The 19,429-nt window shown below is 38.8% G+C and overlaps 1 protein-coding gene across 2 annotated transcripts in view; it reads right to left on the minus strand.

Moving 5' to 3' along the window:
- The window catches only part of Sol1 (CUB domain-containing protein Sol1), a 233,314-nt gene that overhangs the window by 157,845 nt on the left and 56,040 nt on the right, over positions 1–19,429 (minus strand). The window lies entirely within an intron of this gene.

Genomic DNA, 19,429 nt, shown 5'->3' on the forward strand with positions numbered 1-19,429 from the left:
ATATATATTTGCTTGTAATACGTCATTACTTTATATAAAATTTACTCTCATGAAATTCAAATTATAAAGTATCATCATGATATTTTTGATTAAAAGATTCGTTGATGATATGCCGAGATGCACCTCTTTCACACTGAAAAATAGAATCGTCAAAAGCATCGTGAAGCTTTGTAATCACTTTTGATATTACTATCATTGATCGCACTGCCGCCTACCTTAATCCATTTCTTTGAAATCTTGACAACTCCTTTGTTGAAAAAAAAAAAAAAGAGAGTAAGCAGTAAATTGAAAATTCCAAATTTATAGAATTTTAATATTAAATATTATAGAATTTTTTAAATATTTTATGGTATGTTCTGACTTTATTTGTTATAATTCGCATTATACGTTCGCGTTATTACTAATCACAAGATATTATATGAAGGGAGGATTTTCATGCACAGGAGAGAAAAAGAAAAAAAGAGAGAGAAAGAGAAAGAAGAATCCATCAAAATTATTACGATTTACTGACGCGAAGGCGTGCTGATAATCAACCTGGCGTGCAGATAATGGCACTGGTTATTACATCAGGCCCTAGGTGTGCATATAATGTTGCATCTAATCGTTCAACAAAGGATGCAGCGCAAATACATTGCAATGCAAGAGCTTTTACACAGTCACGGATTATATCGTGACTGTCTACGGTAACTTATATCAGAAGAATTTGTAATTCGAATACGCGAATATTATCATCGCATCCTAGTCGATTTATTCGTGATTAGACCGAATAGCATTTTCATATTATACGGCAGACAGCACAGACAAATCGCCGGTTTTCTTCTTTAGAAAATCTCGAAGAACCGTTCTCTTTTGACCCGCATGACTTCGATAAATCGCGCTTTGTAATAATGCACCTTCGAAACAAGCACGAGCAAAACTTTAAACTTAAACAACTTGCTTTGTTGCCAATGTGATATTTTCAAAGAAAAAAATTCTTTACGGTCTATGTCAGAACTGGCATATAAAAAGTAAATTTCTAAGTTAGTGTTAAAATTGTCTCAATCATTTAGAACACTAGCTAACTTAATATTTTCACCTCGTATATAAACGCTGGATTGGAATAATCCAATTGATAAAGAATATTTCGCCATATGTCTTCGCTTAGTTATGTCCCTTGAGAATAAAAGCATTTATTCCGGTGATACGACGCGTTTCCCTGAACAACGAATCGGCTCCCTTCGGGAATAACCCTCAACGATGAAAAGTGGTCGTCTCATACAATAATTCAAAAGACAACAAGATCCGTAGAACGATACGTCTTAACTTTCGTCATCGCCCTTTATCCGGCGTCATGGTCATACTTCTGACGGCCGTTGACAAGGATGTTTTATATTATTATACGGCGCACTCGTGCTTCTCTATAATTTTATCGTCTATTCGTAAAAAAGAACACATAATAAAGAATATTGCGTAACGATGTTAACTCATAACTCGGTAACGAGCAATGTATTGTACACTACATTGCAGCGGTGCTTTCATTTCTAGTAGTAGTAGTACAATGAATGAAACGATGAAAAGTCCTCGGTAACATTTTATAAGCTTCTTTCATTGAAATAATTGAAATATAAAAAAGACGGCATAGTGTGTCGAATCGCATCCAAAAATCCAATATTTTAGTAAAGTATTATTGAAAGTATAGCATTAAAACTGGAATGTCGTGAAATTATTGGGGAACAATGCTCATAATAATATGACCATAATATTTTATATCAATCACTTATTCTCTCTTGAGGATCTATAAAATATTATAACTTTTTGCAACAAGATTTCAAGTACTATGAATATTTTTAAAGTTTATGTTTTATAAAGTTTATTACGTGATGGTTATTAAAATATTTATTTAGTTCACATGCAACGTTTATTGCCACATCGTTCGCATTTCCCGTTATTTCGTTCCCATGTGCAGCCTCACTTGGGATTATCCCAAGTGTCGAGCGAGCGGAATGTTAAAGCCAGATAATATTGCTCAAGTACCGCAGTTTCGTGCCATTAATCGCTGCAAAAGGAAACGATTACAGTCCTCGATTAATATCCTCCTCTAATTTCAGAATATATATATATATATATATATATACATGAATAAATAAGATTACTCTATGTATGTTTAAAGTAAAACGAAGAAGTAAAACGCAAGAAATCAGGTTTGAAATCTAAATGTACGTAATTTAAATAGAAAAGTTTTAGTAATTTTTCTCTAGCCTGACGCGTCGCTCGATAAAAAACTTTTTATACGATATCTGTATTGAATTAATCATCCACTTAACTCGCAGTACAGGGCACAATACCGTCTCAATTACTTAGCTTAAGCATCGAGATTGCGATCCGTATATTACCTTTGTTTTCCGGGAAATGTCGCATAGAAGGAGAAAATACGCGAAATTCGGGATATAATCTCGACTAGTCGTTAAGTAGACAGGAACTGAGCGGAGTAAGTTCGGCGCAACAATTTGTTCAAATCCTCCGAAATCCCGATCCGCACAGTCGACCGGCCAAGTCCTCGGCAAACACCACTAAGGGACTATCTTGGTGACAGGAGATTTGTACTCTTGTGCCACACTGGAAACACGGAATTCAGTGCAAGCACAACTTTCGAATAATAGCGTCGCCTTCGTACTATTCACTTGATTTTCCGCAATCGTTAATATAGCGCTGCTACCTCAACGAGATTACGTCAAGGAATTCTTTTTGTTCGCTTGCGATACAGATTTAACGAATAAACGTATAAACAAGAAACAAATTGCTCGCGAGTTGCGCGAGAACGACATTTAAGGGATTTTCTGTTATGAGAATTCGAGCAGATCCACATTCTCACATTTTATACTAGCGCAGATTGCGCACAGCCGCGCCTCCACAGAAGGTATGCTTTAATACTCTTCTCGCACTTTTCATTTGAACCATATGGCGTCGGGGGGGTTACGAATCCATGATCCTTTCAATATCACGACAGTCTTGTGGGAACATCTTAAGTGACCTCGACCGTAGTAATGGATAATAATCTGGAACATTCCAGCTGAGCTTATACCGAGGGTAATCCTTTAATATCCTTGAAAAATGTGTGATATATTACGCAGTCTCAACTCTAGATCACGAAAGCTCGCTGCTCGTTTATTATCTTTTCAACCGTTAAAGAAATTGTATAATTTCACGCAAGTTACCGCGCGCCCGCGCGCGAGTTATTCGATACGCACGCGATTTACGTGTAAATACAAAGTGTGATGTATGAGAATATGTATAACGAAGAGAATAATTTAGCTTGCGCGCAATGTATCATATAAACTACATAGATATTCAGGTTCTAATGGAAAATTCAGGTTCTAATGGTTTTGCTATCTGGTGGGTTGGTCAAACGTGTTCGAACGATCGAATAAACGGAATCAGTCGCCGTACTCGTTACATTCATTCACGCGCAAACGCAACAATGGGATGCTTCGTGGTATCAACGCCATTACATCGAGCGTTGAAGCTTCACTCGTTGATCCCTCTATGGAGAAAGGCGTGTATGAATATCGATTTTATGATACAATATAATCGTCTATTGTTTAATGAAAAGTTGGAGAATAGTAATAAAAAGTTGAGCAAGGAGGAATTTAATGGCAAAAAAAAAAAAGGTTTAATAAATTTACAACTACATGAGCACATTTCAAACAGTTGATGGCATGTGAATGCCATAGCAGCTCGATATATATAAAAATGAACGACGTAACTACAGGTTTTCCAGAAGAACGTGAGTGATTGCGATAAGTATGGCGAACATAAGAACACGAGATTTGCCTGTACTCTCTTGAGCGATTGCTTCGGTACGTGTCGTACTTCACCTTATGCCTCGTACTTATGTTACTTCAACGTCGAGGACTATTACTTATCTTCTTCCACTGTGTTACAAGATTTTTTTTTTTTTTTTTAGTAAATCATCAAGCGATACGGTGTTGTAGGCTTCTGAGCAATTTTTTGTATTTAATTCTAGGCGACAAATATTTCTCTTAACAGTGTCCATTTTATAATAATAGTGTCTACGTAAAAAACGTAACGTAAAAAATGGACACGAAATGTTCTTTGCGAAAGATGACGTAGTATTTGGTTAAACCTGTCGGGAGAGTTAATGATACATGGCGAATAAACTGTAAGCGCCTCCATAATAGCATCCGCCCGCGCGAACTGATTTACCCATTGTGTATCAACCGCATCCGCGCGAAGATGAATCTTGCGCAATAAACTCGGACAACGGCTCGGCACCGGATATTTTTGTATACGCTCCTCTGTACAATGGGCCGTATTTTTAGCCGCCGGTAGTGGTGGTGGCCTATATTTATTTCTGAACGATGGAGACTCCCGTTTTCAGTGGTACTGCGTTTCTCCCTACGCCAAGTGTAAAAAAAAAATCACATTCTACCTTTTAGTATTTTGCAGCTACATTGTACACTTTTATGGCGGAACCAATTTGTCGTTCGGTCTGTTCTCGTCCTTTTGTCACATCATTCAATTAAGATGGCCTATATTTGACCAAAATATATTTGAACGCGATTGATTTGAGGAAAGCAGTCGGACATTCGATGTGCCTCCGATGTGCGACTTTACAGCTTGCAGAAAAACTCGAGCGATGTAAATGCGCGACATTTTCCGACGCGGTCGCAAAGAGCACAGAGTCTCGTCGACGAAACTACGGCGATAAATAAAAAGTGTATCTGTATATGAGAGAGAGAGACTCTGTACGCTCGACGAAATTTTTTCCGGGATCGCGGATGTTTATTGGACTTGTTTCGCGGGTGTAAATAACATTGGCGTTCTGCCGGATACCCCCGTGGACCGCTTTTTCCGCGAATTGTAAGTGTATCATAAAGCTACTCTCATGCACGTTAAGTTCGCCATGACGTTACGTTACGCGCGTCGCAACGCGAACGCGCTAGTGCCAACTTGCACCTTGAAACTTGAACGTTACTTTAGTCTTGCGACATATAAAAATTTAATATTGATCTTCGGTATAATATAACGGAGCATACATGCCCGGCATATAACTGACATTCCGCGACAGTCTTACGTCGTGAAAACGTCGCGCATCCGCGCTCTTATGTTTTTGAAAACAGGCAATTTGTGCTACTAAAAATGTCATGTATTATTCTTGATTTTAAATAAATAAGGATTGCTCGCGACATTCCTGCTGTGGACGTGGATAGGCAACGTCACGGTCGCGCTCTTAAAATTCTGATTCACCAGCATTGCATTTCACTCGGATGTTTTTTCGTGACACGTTCTAGTGGCTTTTTAACTAAATACTACAATTCAACTTACAATATAGGAAAAAATGTTATCATGGTGAGCTCGTATGCTAATCTAATTTTCTGTACGCGTCAAACGTTTTTAGAATAATTCTACATTTATTTTAAAGTTACATAACGCGCTATCCTTTCTCCTGACTGAATTCATCAAAATAAAAGTAGAGATATAAAAAGAAAGCGATATATAGAGTGATAATTAACAACAGAACATACGGTACAGTGGAATTATTCAACATAGCCTTTGATTCTTCGTTATATTATTCTTCGTCATGCAGTAACTATTGTCTGCATCAGACAGAAATTCGGGGTTCTCCTTTCTTTTTATTAAATGTCAGACAGCGTACGTGATTTCGATATATCGGGATGTTATCAGCTCCGGTCGAGCTCGTGACCCGCTTCTCTCCATTGTATCTCCTCTACTCGATCTACCCCTTCACGAGTTATTGTCTTCGAGTGGAACAAAAATTGCATCGGCGGTGGTACCAGCCGACTCGAGCGACTCGATACGGGTCCAACTATTTCCATTCGTCGACTTCAAAATGGCTGAATACCGCTCGCATGGTCCTGATTGTAAGGGAAGCATCCACCTCCACTTGCCACTTGGCCGTATCGTGCGAAACTACGTTATACGTTTGCCAAGTTCGCGATAGACGGATTGCTACGTGACACGTATGAAATATTGGGTCGATGGTCGACGAGGAAGGTCGGCGACTGGCGACTGCGATTTTATGTTTATACAAGCGATATAGAAAATTATTTACTAATGTATTTTGATAATTTTCTTAAAATTGCAAACACGAGTCGACGCGATCGGTATCGATGATTGTAGAATTCTATAATAGCGTGCGACAAGATCCTTTCCGACTAGTAAATTTATTAAGATAACGAAATTTTGGGACGTAGCGAGAAAAGTTTAACGCTGCACACGAAGCGACAAATTACATACAGAATGCCTAAGATAGAATAGGCAAAGTGAAATTTGATGCGATAAGAAAATATATTAAGGAACAGAGAAAAGGAGTTTCACAATTGCGAACAGTAGTTTAACTCTATTCAAAAAATACCAAGAGCACGAGAGAGAGAAAGAGAGAGAGAGATGCTTTATATACTACTGCACTTATAGTATACATTTACTCACAGCATATACGAAAAGTGAGAGCGATTTTCGTAGAGAAAATGAGAAGTTGCTGTACCATAATTATGAGATAATTATTACTTGTTCAAGAGCAAGAGCTTTCATAACTGCGAACCATTTTCTTCCACAACGCCGATTTTATCCCTCTCGACAGGAATCTTTCTACGATGGGCCTAATGATGAGCTCAAGGGGTTGTAATATCGTTGCGCAATCTAACGCACTAGCAGCCGCTCGCTTCTCGCCATTGTGCTCGAGACATTCTATCGATCCCGCCTCGTTTTCTTCTTCCTGCCTCTTGCTGCTTTATCCCCTCTCCCCCGTCCCTCTCACCCGTTTCTCATTTAGCGCGAGAGATTGCAACGGATACGATTTCAGCTTCTTACCGACGATTACTTACGCGCGAAAGAGAATTTATGGGATAAAACGAAAGCATCCGTCCTCGGTTGCAAGCAAAATACAGGACGACAAACAAATTTACAGATGTTCTCGACGAAGAGAGAAATGGAGATAGAGAGAAAGAGAGAGAGAGAGAGAAAGAGAGAGAGGGGGGGAGGAGAGAGGTTCACATTGACAAACGAAGTTGCCGTCTGCTTTGGACAGCGGATCAACATTCGCCGGAAAGCGACGAAGAGCTAAGAACTTGTCGTAGGAAGTGCATGAAAGTGAAACGGAGACGAACGAAAGTAAAGAGCCGTTGTCCGTCGGGCGCAACGATAAGAATTTACGCTCGCGTTTACTTACCGGATTTGCGACAACGTCCGTCATGGAAATCTTTTTACTTTTCATCCGCAAAGAATGCTCGGTGGCAATTGCTCGGTGGTAATAGTGCGGTATGAGCAATACCTTTAAAATCTTTATGCTTCTTGTACTTTCAATCCACCATATTCTAGTCCCCGGACATTTACCGTCTCTTCCCGGCGCGGCGGTATTTTTCAATCGTGAAAAACGATCGGAACGTACTTTTTTACGTACTTTTTTACGTTTTCCGCACGCGTCCTTATTCCAGCAGAAAAGCAAAATGGCTAACGGTGGGCGAACGGTGATTTGATGGACGTGAAAGAGGATGAGAATATAAGAGCGTCAGTGGTGGCACTTTTCGGAGGCAAGAGCAAGATCCACACACACACACACACACACACACACACAGAGAGAGGCGAACAGCTCCCGGTATTCGCGGCACGATTCGGCATGCTCTTGTCGTCACATTTTATTTGTAATACAGCTACTTGCGATGCAGAAATCGGAGAAGAAAACCTTCCAGCCGCGTTACAATACACACAAAAATATGCAATACTCGGAATATGCGGAATTCAACATTTCAATTTTTTGTGAGGCCTTGAGGCTCTTTATCGCGACTAGAGTTTAATTTCTATTCTAATTTCATTCGTAGCCTTGATGTTCTCAGAACCCTCGCACCCGTACGCTTCACTGCTTTCCTTTCTCTTCAGCTTTTCTCTCATCCGCAATAAGGAAGCGCCAACCCCAAATCTTTTCCTGAAACAAACCCGATCGAACGAGCTCAAGTCGAGAAGGGCCCATTGTATCGAATATGCGAGCCATTCTTCTCGAATTCAAATTAATTGAACGCTTTAATCCGCGCAAAAAAATCCGTCCCGTCATCTTTATATTATTACAGCAGCACCGGCCTTTTTTCCCATCGACAACGATCTTCCCCTTCTTATCCGCTCAAACACCATGACTCGCCCATCCAGTCTTCCTATTCCCCTTCTCCGCTCTAACTCTTTCTCAATGAAGAGAAGTACCTGATTTTTGTCCGATTAAAAAGTTTAATTTCGAAGTTTCAAAGTAATGAGAATGCAGTGACGAAGAGCGCAAACTTCATTCCTCGCTTCTTATTAATAGAGTGCTGAATATTTCAACTGGTATATAATATCTATTTTGTGAGGTTTTATTTATCATTGCTGCTGTAACTTTTTTTTCACAAATTATTGTTACACCTGGAGCGTTCGGAAAAATTAAAACGTGTTACCACATTCCATTCTTCATGTTAGCCGATAGAACATATCGGCTCTCAGCTAAAATATCTGTTTCGAATAATAAGAAATTTATCATTGATTTATTACGAACGTGCTTGCGAATTTTCAAATAGCTCACTCAGCATTCCGTTTCCATCCTATAACTATTCTCGATCAATTTAATTTTCTTCCTCCTTTTCATGGAGCATCTCTCTTAAAGATGACAAGTGATGGGTTATTTGCTTGAATACTTTGATTCAACAATGAAAAGGTAACGTAATCAAAACTAATCAGCCTAAAAGGTCGAGATAAAGAGAGAAATTGAAAGTAATTATTCCAAAATTTAGAAATAGAGATCACATATATAAATATAAAATATTTTTCCTTTTTAGTAATTGCTAACAAATTTGCTTCTCCCATTTTCACATTCTATGGATATAATGGCAATCACAGTATTTTATTTTACATTCCAGTTTATCAAAAAAGTGATTAATGATAATAGAATTTAAACAGGTGAGTAAAAAGAGTAATTAAAGCAAATTTATCGCTCAAATCCTTAAAATTATCGTTAAGAGGATTAATATAAATTCCATCATAAAATTTTATTACGCTTCATAAGAAATAGCGAAATAGAGAATACAATCTTAAAAATTTTTAAAGATATAAAAAACGAAAGAGTTACCAGACGAATAATACGAAATTTCGTTTTTAAACTGCATACCGTCTTTTGTATGTTTTCATGATATTTTCTCTTAAGAAAGTTTTATATCGAACGAAAGTTATGTGACAACTAGAATTTCTTCTAATGGTCTTAAAACAATTACAAGCGCTCTTAATTATCATGCAGTTAATTAAAACAAATCCGGCACAAAGTTAGGACTGCTCAACATTCTCAAGTAAAATATATGAGATGAGGTTAATATCACTTCTCTATTATTTCTACTCATTTCATGATATTGTGTGCGGGCAGTATAAATGGCGATTAAGTTCTTTCGGAGTAAATCGCTGAACGGTATATATGTATTATAATGCGCGTCGTCAAAAGAAAAAACTTGACATTAAAGGACGGAAAAATTCTCATACGTTACTCATGCGTTTCTCATAGAATTAAAACTCGAATTACGAAATTCGAATTGTATTTGTGATGATCAAAAAATATGACTACCTCTCTCTCTCTCTCTCTCTCTCTCTCTCTCTCTCTCTCTCTCTCTCTCTCTCTCTCTCTCTCTCTCTCTCTCTCTCGTAATAAAAGATATAATTTAAATTCACAAATAGTGAATTTTTAATTATTCTTAGTTATTTACATAGTTTATTTTATCTCTCATACTGAAATCAATTTTTTTTTATTGTAGTATTTATTGATAGATTAAATTATCATCTATACATCTGTAATTTATTTTTAATATAAAATTATTTTAATAACGCGATTTCGATTAGCCTTAATCTTTATAATTTAAAAGGAAAATTCTCAAGTCAGAGAACAGCTGCTCTGCTTCATCATCTATCGTCTATCACGAAGTGTTTCTCTTGTCTTCTCTTTATACTTCACTTTTGACCGTCCTACTTTGTTTCATCCTTATTTAAAAATTAATTAGAAAGAAACTTGTGCGCGACACTCTTATCGATCACATCTATCTCGCAGCCTGTCATTTTACGTTATATAACATCTTTTGATAAAAAGTGCAATTGGACCGAACGATGTCGAGCCATTTTATGATGGCTTAGTCTGGATCTTTCGTCGAATTTTGTGTCATATATGACGTGTGATAAATAACAACAATACATCACCGTAATGTAGTATCGCGGCTACTCACGTTTAGTGCTCATAAAAGTCGAACAGTTCAGAGTAGTTATAGAGCTGTGAACCGAGACTACCGACTTGAGCTCGTTTTCTCGTTGTCGAAAAAAATAGCATTATGAAAAATTGTCACAGATAAATTTACAATTTATCTTATACATTGCAAGAGAATAGAAAAATATAAAGAGTTTCTTTTAAATTTGAAGAAGTATAAAGAATATAAAGAAGTGTAAAGATTAAAATTCTGAGCGTCGGGCATCATGAATGATAATGAATTTACATGGATATAATTTAAATAAACTATCCGATATATATAAAATTATATATAAAATTTGTAATTTAATTCAATAATGGAGAGTACAACTCGTTCTTATTTTATTTCTAATATGATAAATAATATGATAAATTGTTTTTGCATTTAAACTCTCGCTCTCGATATTACAAATTAATCTCTCTAATTTTTAGAATAAATTAAAAATATGTCAAGTTTAGAAAATAATATACCAATAATATACCATTGTGCCACACAAATAGCCTCTATATTGTAAATGCACAGAAGACTTTGTTCATAAATGAAGCAGAAAAATCCTCCTTTTCCTTTAGTACATCTGCGCGGAAGCGCTAGCTTCGCAAAAGTATTTCGCACGAATGCCATGACGCAGTTAAATCACGCCGCCTCGTTGCATCGTCATGAGCCTTTTATGCCGTCATGTTACACGCAAATACATACACATACGAACACTCACGCACGTATACACGTATACACAGAGTATATACACAAACACTCACATACATACAATGACAATGTAGCCGAAGTAACGCGATGAGAAGATGCACTTTTTGTTGTAGTGCAACCGCCCTTTCTTACAACCACCTATCAAAAACGATCTGACGTCTAAATTATATATCGAGCCATTAAATATTTGACAGGGTGTTCTTCCTCACATAATTATTAAATAATATTCATTCAGATGTTGAGCGTTCGAAGACGATATAAAGAGAAATAATTACATCCTCCAGCTCAATCGCCATACGCTTAACAATGGACTGATCTGCGCAACGTAAGGCGAAATGCGAAAGAGGAACTAATCGATTTTCACACAACATCATATTCGTATACTCGAAAATTGTATGACACCTGCTTTAAACGACATTAGTCATACTCTTCGCTTTTAAAGCGTCTTAATATATAAATAATGACGGAGAACATTAAATCTCAACCGGGTTTCGGCAAGCAGCTATTCTTCTTCCACGAGTGACCTACTTTTGCATTATTATTTACACGTTATCAGAGATGGCGTCACACGAAATGTGAAGTTATATTTAATTCTTCGAAATTTTGTCAAATGCAAACAAGACACAATATCGAATGAATACGAATATAATAAAAATTATTTTGTATGTTTTATGTTCTTTCCAGTTCAATAGTCCAGTTTAATAATTCATTTCATAACATGTAAATCTTAAAATTATTATACGGCTTGTAAGTGCTAAGTTTATTATTTAAGTTTCACGAAAAACAATCCAATATACTTGGTATGTTATTTCTGTAACTAACTTTGCTTATATTTCTTAATATACTTTTCATAATTTCTTCATTCAAGATATTTCAAGAGATCAAAGAACGCCGAGGAATAATTAAATTGAACGCTAGATAAATACTCTTGTCTTATGATAGAAGTCCCTCAAAAATGTTTATTTTATCTTTAAATATATGTTTTATATCCGCATTGGAACATGGAATGGTACGCGATATATTTTCTTGCTCGATTAATAATTGAAATAAATTGATCGTAAATAACATAATATGTAAATGACAAGATATCGTACAGTGTAAATTAGTATGTATTTTCTATAATAATATACAGGATAATTACTATGCAATACATTCACTATTCCATACGTCTAATCGTAATATATATTATTTTTTAAAGTCCTTTTCTTCAAAGATATAATCGAATAAACTCACACACACACACACACACACACACACACACATCGCTGTTTAATCTCTAAATAAATTAACACACGATACAATTATTTAATTGTTTTCAATCGTTTTCAATCGTTTCACAGTTTCATATCGTCAAATACAATTATATATAAAGTCACGTTCGATTCAACTATAAATTTCAAATCGCATCGATTTCGTCCGACATCAAGTCTTGATGAATCTGCCGGAGCGGATCAAGGGCCAAACAGGACCGATGCCGTCAAGTGATTCATGAGAGAAACGCGCATTGGATACCAGAGCGAATGGAAGGTCAAAGCTCGAATAGCGTATCGCGCGTGCATTTAAGTATGCAAAGGATCCGCGTAAGGGATGAAATGGCCTGTGAAGAAGCTGTACGGGTCGCCGAGCGAACGACCGGATGAGGAACGAACGCAGACGCTGGGACACGAAGATACGAAGAGATTGCGGAATGTGGAATGTGGCATCGCGGCCTGGAGGTCGGGGGAACGAGATCGCGAAAGGTTGTACGTAGACTCTGGGGCGAGACTCTTCTGAATTATTCATCCCGGGATGCGAGAGAAAAAAATGATTACGATGGAACTCGCGCAATCAGAAGGCCGACGCCCCGTTAATTCGCGTTTCGCACCTCCTCCCTTCTTCCTCCTCTCTCTCTCCCTCCCTCCTTCTCTCTCTCTCTCTCTCTCTCTCTCTCTCTCTCTCTCTCTCTCTCTCTCTCTTTCTCGCTCGCTCGCTCGCTCGCTTTGCACGCTTGCCACTCGCGAAAGGGTGAGATGGTTAATCATCGCGCATATGACCTATGCAACGTTACAAGAGCGGCGGAGACGAATCAGGGAAAGGCGACATGTGAAGCGACCGTGACTCCTCGCCAGCCTCGGAAATTGGAAACTGTCCCACGAACGGAATAACGAATGCCTGCGCTTTGGCCCCTGATGGAAAGTAAACATCACTGTGAGATGCTACGCGTTACGTCAACAGGACATACGCGCGCGACGCGATGAAATGTGAATTTAAATAATGGCCGCAAGGATATGACGAGGGTATCGTCGAAAAATTTTGTGAGGTATAGTTGAAAAGGGCAACCGCGATATCTGTGATGGATGACGCAAGATCGAAAAAGAGAACCACGAACATGCGGATAGATCTACTTCAGGCTGCATTACAGCTTGATCATCAATGTGTCAACGCCAAAAACTTGGATTTTTTACGTTGAGATTCTTTCGAATGCTTTCTCCAACGATTCAGAAAATTTTTGATACGTTATATCTTGAACGCTCGTAAATTAAAAAGTTACGCGTAATACGGATAATGTTGAATACTGTGGGAAAAAAATCGGTATTAAACTAATCGCGTAAAGTGGCCTTTCGTTGGAGACATCGCGGAAAGCACTTCACTTTATACGACATTTCACTAAAGTGACCCGGTTGCATATTTTAAAAGTATTACAGACAGGAAATAAATGTGCGAGAAGCGAGAAAAACGTTTCAGTGTCTGGAGACCGTTGTATCAATATTTTAAAAAGAAAACAAACAAGTTATATGTTTTTACAATTTTACATTATACATAAGATTGTTAATTGATTATTAATTTTATAAACGCGCAACGGCAAAGGAATACGATCGATACGATATAATTAATGTTGTTAACAAAATTGCTTTTTTACGGTATTGTTACATACGCTATCTTTTAGTTACCATAAAAAAACATTCCGATTTTCGATTCTCTCTCGCTTTTTATTGTTTTGCACAATTGTAAGTGTAAACAAAAAATCGTGGAATGCAAACATTTGTCACCAAACTTTTATTTCACGAATAATCGCCTCCAGCGAAGTTATTCACTTTTTGTAGGTGCTAAATATTTCTACCTTCGACCGAGTTTTATGCGATCGTGCCACAAGGCGCGATTACGTATGTATCGCTTTGCGACTCGATGAAGGAAACCTCGTGCTCTTTTTTCCGACATTAGTGCCGCCATTCATTTCCGAGACAAAGTTTGTTTGCTCGATAACCTCCGCGGTCGTTCGACAGCTGTCGTTATATTGAATATTTCATGAAGTCAACGTTGTTGCATTTATGATAATTGAAGATACTATCGACAGGACTTCGGACTTAATGTACATCATACTTATCATTCAAATGCCTATTTTAATAACGTTGCCGTAAGCAATAATATTGCATAATTTTTTTACAAATTTAAATTAAATATATCAACAATCCTAAATATCATACACATCTCTCTCTCTCTGATTATCTTTTCGAAATCTTTGAATTCGAAATCTATGAATTTAAAAATATATTATACGATTAAAAGAGAGCTTTATAACGATTACTAAAACCTTCTTTTCTCCTTTTGGATTTCTGACACTTTTCTGCCCGAAGGGCAGAAAAAAACTGTAATTCTAGATAATTTGGTAGCCTTTACTAGAAGAAGAAGACAAAGACATCTTGACGTCGTGTCTAACCGTTACGAATTTAAAGAGCAAAGTTTTTTCGTCCAGCAAATCCAATCCTATCTCTTGTTCCACGTCGTCTGCAAAAAGCTGAAATATTCATGACAATTAAAAAGATACTTGGAATGCCGACTAGAATCGGTATGTTTTACGGGTTCTCGCCGTCACGTTCGCGATTCCAACGCGTCGAATCCAACGTTTTGTCTGCCGTTTCGCCCGGTTTCGTACAACGTGCACTTCCGGCTAATTTAATCTCCGAGTGCAAAGATGGTCGGATGGTCACGAAGCGAAGAGATCGCTCATACCTAGATCTCTCTCTCTCTCTCTCTCTCTCTCTCTCTCTCTCTCTCTCTCTCTCTCTCTCTCTCTCTCTCTCTCTCTACGGTTGATCCTGGTAGTGGGTAGGCAACGAACCGTTCTCAATTGTCACGCCCTGTAGTCGAGGAATTTCATCTCGCACATAATTAATCTCAGCAGTTACGCCACCGACAAGTATAATTCGTACTCGAGCTCGGTCGCTAGGTGGTATTCGGCACGAGCCGTTACGAAGGCCGATGCTACAATGTTCCGCACTACTGTCCGCTGCCTCCGCCGCAAACTCGAGGTTTCCTCTCCTTCCGGAGCGGCCGCACGTTTCCGTATACACGAAACAACGGCGCCAAGCCATCCTGTTTCGTCTTTGGGCGTCCGCATTGCCGCATACCGTGCCAAGATAGCTCGCTGACGGCCCTATCGCGTGAAATTGCGCTAAACAAACTAAGTTACACGTAATTCCATAGCTTTAACGCCAACAAACTTTTTGTTCCGTCTTCTCTTCGAGACGTCCGTTGGATACAATTTTTATCGATACAACTAGCGAGCATCGCGCAAACCTCTTTAATCTACGTATCGAGAGCAAAATACGATAATTTAGCTGACGTCAAAATTAATATGCAACGTCGTTGGAAAGTATCTGAAAAAATTGTAATATAAAAAATTTATTCATACGTTATATTCGTTTTAGCAGCAGCTATCGAAAAACCCTACGGCGTGCATCGTGCTCATTTAATAGTTAGAACCTGGGGGTATCCATTAGGAGATCCTTAGTTCGCTTGGAAACTTGAAGCAGTATCTCTTGCTCGTATATAACTCGTAGGGGAGGCGGCTTACTATCGGCGCCCCTGGATATAAAGCCGAAGTTTCCTCTCTTCTCCGAGGGATTTTCTAAGCTTTAGGACATGCACTAGGCGACATTCTGTAAACGATCGCCATGCGCCTCGTGCACCATATTAATAGGACTATCTCCATAGGCAACTTAATATTGGACACGACACGCGATCCCGGACGGTCCTTAAAAGTAGAAACGATTTATGACCGCAGACGGTGGAGGATTTGTAAATAGAATCTCGCTCAAGGGGGGGGGGGTGTACCCCCCCTTGAGGACGCGCGTGCGTGCTCCGCATAAACGGCCTAGAGCCGCGCGAGCTGTGCAAAGAACTCGACCAAGTCCTCCGTTTTTGTCAAAATATTTATTAATCTACACTCGGCAGAGATTTGATCAAGTTGATTGTAAACTTTAAAAAAGAGAACGGAATTTTTCCTTCGTTATATTCTCCAACTAGTTTCAATGATATTTAACAAAAATAACCAGAGATTAACTTTAGCAGTTCCCGTCTCAACCTTCCGAAAAATTCTTCTCGATTAGATACAAATATCAAAAACCGTTCGACACGGTTCGATTAAAAAGAAATATTAAGAGCAAATAAAAAAAACCGACCTTTCTGAACCGACTAAAATGTTAATAGAGAGGAATTAATTTCATATAATAATGACTAACCGACAAACTTTAAGCCACAATAATCTGTTCACGCGCAAAACAAATCGCGTACCATTAGACAAACTTGGTTCGAACATGCGTCTAAATTAGCAAACAACAATCGATTCTCCGGAGGAGAACGTTCCTGAGGAATACTTCGACAGCAGCCGTAGGCGAGCGTTCGAAAATCAACCGCGGAAATTTCTGACGGACTGTAACTGACGACGAGATATAACTGCCGAAATAATCGCTCGAGCGATTTGTACGGACAGCGCGTAGGCAGCTACGTTTCGCGAAGCGTTGCGCATTACCGGATTGTTTGCCATGCATTTCCAACGGTCCGTCTTGTCTGTCGGAAGTTCCGCCGGTCGACGTGACCCCGACGCAGTTCGATGCATAATGTGCGACAGCACAAATTCCGCTATGAGCATTTGCATACGTAAACGCCGCGGGCGTCTCTAGCGATCATCGCGCAGCAAAGCGCACAGCAGCGATGGTGAATCGGTTGACAGCTAGAACGATCGATGCTCTTGAAATTTGCTGGAATTCTTATTCCAACGTCGCGCAGATCGATCATGCGGATTTCGTAGAGTGATGTTAAAAGTATCTTTGAGTCACGATGGCACCTCTCGGACCGAACCGACGCACCGACGGAGATATTACATTTTGCCCAAATGGATAACGGATTTAGTAGGAGGAAAGTGCAAGTTCACAAAAAGGAAATTTATATTCCGTTCGTAGAGAGAGAGAGAGAGAGAAATCGAGTTTAGCGGAGAAAATAAAATCTGTTCCGACCATATATATATATATATATATATATATATATATAGAAAGAGAGAGAGAGAGAGAGAGAGACGTCCCGCTGTATTCAAAGCAGCGTCTTCCCTTTTCGTTGTCGTAACTTCCTCCTTCCTGAATTCACAACCCTCATCCGCTCGCTCTTTCGTTACTCTTTCCATTTCCGCATAACTTCACTGACCCATCACGCGCGCGCTAAATTATCTTAAAACAACCGACGAGTCTCAACGTGCGAGGCATCTCGAATGTGAGGCCTGCATCAAATAAAAATTTCGAAATTTAATAGACACGCGCGTTTAAATCCCCCGCTAGGGGAAGGACGAGAAATAGCACGTCGAATTTCGGTTCTCCAGACGCCGGGAACGACGCGCAACACGGGTATCGATATAAGCGAAAGGGGTAACGCGAAAGGGGTTGGCGCAGCGGAATGTACAGCGTGGCGCAACGGTGTCGCGGCCTGGGGAACATTGTTGTCCCGGTGCAACCCACGTTACGGCTGCAATCGAGCTGGCAGATACTGCGGGCGGGTGTCAAGGGAACACGCCGCGCGACCGTCGTGCAATCAGGCACGCCACAGCCCGGTGTGATGCAACGGAAGTGGAAGAGGGTTCCTATACCTTCGCTCTGGTTGCCGTCGCCGTTGCCGTTGCCGTTGCCGTTGCCATGGGACTTGATGTGTGGCAAATATAAGCGAACGAGCTTCGAGTTCACGGAGAAAAACACCTTAGCACCATGACTATACAAAACATTTTTTAATCAAAATAAGTATTCTTATTTAAAACAAAATATGCGCATAAAATAATGCCAGCATTTTAAAACTGAGAGAGAGAGAGAGAGAGATTCCATCCACTTTTTATTCACTATTATTAAAAATATTTAAAAGATGCTTAAGAAATGCTATTAGAAAAAAATTTGAATAATAAAAAAACATATCGCTTAAAATTATTCTCGTAATAACATACATTTAAGATATATATATATATATTACATCCAATTTTCGTTTTTTACCGAGAATTCTAGGTTAAATTCCTATCCACAATAAATTGTGGTACACGTGAAGTAAACGTCTTGCTGCAATGGACTTACGCTCGTTTTGGATCCTAAAACACTGCATTCAGGCGCAACGTAAATTCTGCGAGAACGCAGAAGCACGAGAAATCCCCAACGAATGTACATAGATTATTAAAGTAAAGCCAGATTTAAAGCGCATTTAGCTGTTTAGGAGGATGTCAACTCACCGTCTAATTTTCTATATTTTCTCTCGTATTGCTATTATGTAATTTCCGCGAATGCTCATGATCATTGTCACGTCAGAATATATAATTTTTCAAACGTGGTTCTGAATCTGCAGAGCTTACTTTCAGTTGTCATAAAGTCAAAAAGAATTCACATTAAATTCTATTTGCGTTAACTTCGGATAACGAAACAGCAAGTTTGCAAGTTTTACCAGACCACTCTAGAAATGCGCGATTTACACGTGCACCACCATTGCGCTTTCCCCTAGGTAACAGAAGTACGTAACGCGCTACAAATTGGCTACTACCCTCTGCCTTGCTCAAGCACTACCGGGACTAGTGCCATAAGTCACCCTACTCGTTCCTCGCTCCGCCCTCACCTTGGGACGAATCGCATCTCAAATTCAATTTCACGAAATGGTCATTACATCACAAATTTCTAAGTGTTTTCGTAAAACTATTGGAACGTAAAACATCGAACAGGTCGACTTTAATTTTCTCGTAAACCTTACCAGCGATGCTATTCTTAATGAATGACCCGCTCGACAAATCAATTGATTAAATCCGATATAGATTTAGCTCACTTTGTGAAAAAAATATCTTCGTCTACATAGATTCGCATATGTAGAAGAGCGATTCTTCTACATATGGAAATTAATCGGCGGCCAATACATTAAAAATTTAATCACGCTTAAATATACGAAATTGATGAAGCGGAAGATCGTTGAAAGAAAGACTCTTGCTAAGACTTGATTTTTGGTCGGTTATAGCGCTTGCATAGCGCGTCCTGAATGCTCTTAAAATCGTATTACTATGTCTCTGAAAAATCTTCACACTCTCGAGCACCAAACGATCCTGTACATGCATACATATTTCGTTCGAAATTCCCTTGCGAACAGTATACGCAACAGTATTTTCTGGACAATATCGCAAATGTAATCATATTTACAGAAATAAA

Source organism: Pogonomyrmex barbatus, unplaced genomic scaffold (assembly GCF_055798465.1).
Source record: "Pogonomyrmex barbatus isolate J1 unplaced genomic scaffold, ASM5579846v1 scaffold3, whole genome shotgun sequence".
Classification (NCBI taxonomy): Eukaryota; Metazoa; Arthropoda; class Insecta; order Hymenoptera; family Formicidae; genus Pogonomyrmex; species Pogonomyrmex barbatus.